General features: G+C 41.5%; 1 pseudogene; it reads right to left on the bottom strand.

The window, feature by feature from the left end:
• Window positions 1-2,358: 2,358 nt before the first annotated feature.
• On the bottom strand, window positions 2,359-3,882 carry LOC149816700 (cytochrome P450 86B1 pseudogene; annotated as a pseudogene).
• Between the last annotated feature and the right edge of the window lie 1,244 nt (window positions 3,883-5,126).

A 5,126-nucleotide genomic window follows, 5' to 3' on the forward strand; every position in this document is an offset into this window, starting at 1 on the left:
TGAAGGAATGTTGGATGTAAGAAGAGATGAGAAGAGATTCTCTATATATCCTCTATGACAATTTGTGATAATGGCAAGCAAGGTGCGTTCTTTAACTTAAGTAGGAGGTTGTGTCAAGGCGACCACCTATCCCCCCTTCTTCTTTTGAATGTTATGGAGGTAAAATCTTCTATGCTTGTCTCGGCTACTTCAAGTGATATTTTCATGAGTGTGGACAAGCCGGGCTGCCCTAAATTTTCACATATCCTTTTTTCCATAATATTTTAATCTTTGCTCATGCTTGTCAACAAAATATTGCTCGGTTGTGGACCCTATTGAGAGTATTTTTTTAGTTGTTGGGCCTCTCCATCAATGGGTTCAAAACTTTCTTCATTTCATTTGGGGCATCGGATCCAGTGGATAAGTTTGTTTCCACGTTATTTGGATGTCCAATTGGTGACCTCCTCATAAAGTATCTTGGCCTTCCTCTACATCTTGGTGTCGCTTGGGATAACTATTGAAAGGTGATATAAGAAAAGGTTGTGGCAAAAATTAGTGCTTGGGCTGGACTAATTTTATCTTTTGCGGGAAGGATAACACTTGTAAAGTATGTTCTCTCATCTTTCTTATTGTACTTTCTTCAATTCTTTTCTATTCCTCAAAAGACTAGAAGAAAGATCAATCGTTCTCTTCAAATTTTTCTTTGGTCGGGAAAAGCTCAAAAGGAAAAAATGCATTTGGCAACTTGAGAACTAATCTCTTGATCCAAGGAAGAAGGTGGGTTGGGTATTAAAGAAGTTGACATATGGAACAAGTCTCTTTTGCTTAAATGGTTATGGTTACTTCTTAAGGAGAATAAAACATGGGTGGTGCTTATCAAGCACAAATATGGTTTGACGGGATGGTCGTGGGAATGGGATGGGGGATTAAAATGGATGGGGGTAATTCGAGATTTGGAAGGGTTGGGTAAAGCTATTGCCAACCCTTCTTGAATCCCTTGGTGTTGAGGTTGAAAATGGGTGCAAAACTAGATTTTGGAAAGATGAATGGTGTGGGGACGGGTGCCTAAAGGACCTTTTTACTTATATTGGATTGCAAAAGGGAAGGAGAAGATGGTATGTTCTTATTAAGACCAATTATGTTGTTGGGAAGTTCAACTTAGAAGAAACCCATCACCATTTGTTTTTGTGGAATGGTTGTGTATTATGAATATGTTGGTTCCACTTAAACTCAACTATTTCATTGATTTGTGTTTGTGGAAACATTCTCTTAATGGTGTTTTCTTCACTTCTTCTTGCTATCGCTCTCTTGGCAATCCAATGGCACAATGGCTTCCGGTAGAAGCTTTATGGCATAATTCTTTTCCTATTAGAGGCATCACTATGGGCTGGTTACTCCTTCATGACAAATTGCTCATGGACCAAGTATGAAAAGAAAAGGGTTCAGCCTCCTTAGTCAATGTATCATGTGTAAAAGAGAAGAAGGGAGTGCAGACTACTTATTTTGGAATTGTCAACATGCTCAAAAGTGTAGCAAATTGTGTCTTGTAGTTTTTTGGGAAAAAAAGCTTTATCTTAGGGAGGTTCTTTTGGCTACCTTCATTCGGCCAAGAAGCGCTAAGATCGAGTTCACTTGGGGATGCTTTGTGCTTCTCACTTGGCAAGAAATCTCGTAGCAGTGCAATGTTAGACGTCGTCTGGGCAGCGAGCTCCCAAGCAACGTAATAGCTAATGTGGCATTGTGGAAGCTTCGGCGAAGGATCGACTTCATATGACCTCAATCCAATGAATCTTTTATGCTTAAATTTTCAGTTTGTGTAAAGTGCATGTGAGTGACACCTCGTCATTCTCTATGTATCTATTCTCTGATTTATAAAATTCTGCCTGCAAGAGAGAGAGCGCTTCTATGGTGGTATTGTACCACCATTGCTTATGGTATCACATGCTTGATTTACATAGATATAGACTCTAAAAGAAACACCTAACCATTTGATATGCTTAGCATATTTTATTTATTATTTTTATGTATTAAAGTTGGCTCAAATACAACGTTTTATGTAATTTTTAAACAACCCTTATTTTCATGAATTGTGAGCCATTGATTTTCACCATCTCAAAAATGAAATCTTAGTAAATAAACTATGCTAGATTTATCATTTTATGGTTAGATCTGTAAACATGAGTGTACCACTGTATGGTATATAAATAGAGAGAGAGATTTATTTATTTATTTTCTATGAAAAGGAACCAACTTGGAACAAACTACAGCGGTCACACCCTAGCAAGGTGGTAAACTCTGGAAGTGAAATAAATGCGACGATTATAAGGCGGACTCGATCACGGCGGGGCGGGTTATTTATTTATTTATACATGTTGTTTTCTAAGGAAGCCTTTCCTTCAGTGTAACTGGCAATCCATTCTTCATGAACATGATGACTGAGGCCTTGGGAGAAACCTGATGGCCTTCCACGACCTTAACCTCGAAATTCAAAAGCACTTCAGCCGCTGCATACTTCATCTGAACGAATGCCATATCTTTGCCCACACAGGTTCTAGGTCCTCCATTAAAGGCTGCAAACCTCGACCCATCGACCTCATGCTTCAATTTTCCTTCGCCGTCTATCCATCTCTCCGGTTTGAATTCCAAGCAATCTTCTCCCCATGCCCACTTCATCCTCCCTGCAGAGTATGGAATGAAGAAAACCTTCATTCCTGGTTTCAAAGCAGTGCCATCAGGCAGCTTATCTTCTGCCAGCACACTTCTGTTGTTGATAGGCACAGAAGGGTAAAGCCTTAGTGTTTCACATAGGCATGCATGAAGGTAGACCATCTTCTGCAAATCCTCACTGCTAAATGCTGGTGGTGGAGATGATGTTCTCTCTGTATCTTTTCTCTCAATGATTGCCGTCAACTCCTCCAAGATCTTGGCTTCCACATGGGGATGCTTAGAAACCAACCAGATGAACCATGTCAGTGTAGCAGCCGAAGTGTCTCTAGCAGCCAGCAGAAAGTTAATAGTAGAGTCCCTCAGAAAGGCGTCATCATCAAACATGCCAACATACTTGGACAATAGATCATCGCTAGTGGGAGCCACCTTCTTCATGGCAACTTTTTGTGACGCTGCCTCGTTCAACACTGCCTTTGCATCATTGACTTGCTTTTCTTTGCCAAGGTTGAAGTAGCGAAGAAGTCGCCACACGAAGTTAGGGACTATGTGCCTATAGAAGATTGCCTCCGTGATGGCATCAATGGCCTCTGAGCAGGGGGCTCTGGGGAAGTTGAGACACAGGCATTCGGGGCTTGCACCGAAGACTGCTGTCCATGTGGCGTCAAAGGTGAACCTCACGAACACGTTTTGAAGGTCCAAGACCGAGCCAAGACGTGCCCAGTGCTTGAGCACCGGCACAAGCTGGGTCTTGACTATGTCTTGTGTGATCTTCGAAGAGAACAGCCGGAAGTCCTTAGAATGGATATGGCTGTGAGCCACTCTTCTTTGGAGCTTCCACGATTCACCATCCGAGTTTGCGAGCCCGTCGCCAAACAGATCGTGAAATATTTCGCGAAAATCTTCGCCTTTTGGGAAATTCTCGAACTTGGTCTTGAGGACGTACTCTATGTTTCTCGGGTCGCAAGTCGCTACGACTTTCATGCCATAGAATACAGGGCCTTCGAAACAAATCGTCCCACCAGCCACGGCGAGTCGACCTGTGATCCAATCGTAAAAGCCATGGATGTTCATGAGAACACTAGGAAGCATTCCCACAATGGGCCAGCTTATGAGTGGTGCATGCCTTTGTCTTCGGTAGCTGAGAATGCAGATGAAACTTAGAATGGCCAGCCATGCTTCTGGCCACCAGATAATCGAAACTATTGAAGCAAGATGAGCGAAGGGAGAGGCATCCATAATTGCACTAAAGAGATTAATGTGTTGCATGCAGATAGAATGTGCATGTGAGGAAGCCTGACAGCTCCTCTTTATAGAGAGATCGGGATCTCACTCGAGCCCTCAAATCATCCCTCTGGTCCAGACCGTCGATTACACTTCAGAATTCAATGGGGCCTACAGCAAGCTAAAGTGGGCTCTGCCAACTGATTGGTGTCTTAAAAACCCTACATCTATTGAAATGATCATTTTCCGATGGTTTGTGGAATACATTGGTTTTTTTTTTTACTTTATTGACTGAGACTTGGACTAAGTTTGAACCAAGGTCGTCTACGTCTACCCACTGTAATAGTTATCATGCTAGCCTTTTTTACTGCCGTATCTTGCACGGCCATTTATCATATAGCCAAGCAAGATTCTGGAAGTGGTGGGTCTCATAGATTACGAGCTTTCATATAAACAATCTTCAGTTATATTGAATCCCCACCGAACATCTCATTTGGGGGCCATGTGATATGTGAGAAAATGAGGTCTGCGCACACCTGCATCAAGCTTGAGATGTGTGGTGGTGATGGAATATAACGTCATATATATGATATGACCATAACTGATCCACGCATACAAGTTGGCATTTAGCTTGGAGCAAATAATTGCTTGGAAGTTTCACTAATCTATATCTTTCATACTTTAAAGAATTATACTTTGTCTCGTAAGGGGGACTTAGGATCGTACGATTATATACATCCTGATCTCAGTGTTGATTTGCACGTCTTTCTTGGCTACCGCCTGCATAACTAATCTTTCTTGTTTCCTTTCATAATTGTCTCCATTTCTAAGTTTTGTATCCCAAACAACCATGGGGCTGATAGCAAGTTGGACCGTAACCTGTGACCCACTACAAGAAAAATGCATACTAGCGACCGTTGCAAATCCATCGCTGATGATGTTTAGCGACGGATTGGCGATGAATTCGCAATGGATAGCGTTTGTCGCATATTCTTAGTCGCTAATTAGCGACAGAACTGATTTGTCATTAATTCATCACTAATTAATGATGGATTAGCGACGAACATAATCCGTCGCTAAATAAGCACGGATTTGGTTTTGCGACAGATACATATCCGTCGCTACTTTAGCGACGGATTATATTTCGTCACAAAACCAAATATTAGCGACGGATATCCATCACAAAATTTAAAAAAAAAAAAATTTGTTTGAAATATAAATATCGAGAAAGTCGATGATCAGACTTGGATAAGACAAAT

The sequence above is a fragment of the Nuphar pumila genome, chromosome 14 (assembly GCF_984573655.1).
Source record: "Nuphar pumila chromosome 14, dmNupPumi1.hap1.1, whole genome shotgun sequence".
Classification (NCBI taxonomy): domain Eukaryota; kingdom Viridiplantae; phylum Streptophyta; class Magnoliopsida; order Nymphaeales; family Nymphaeaceae; genus Nuphar; species Nuphar pumila.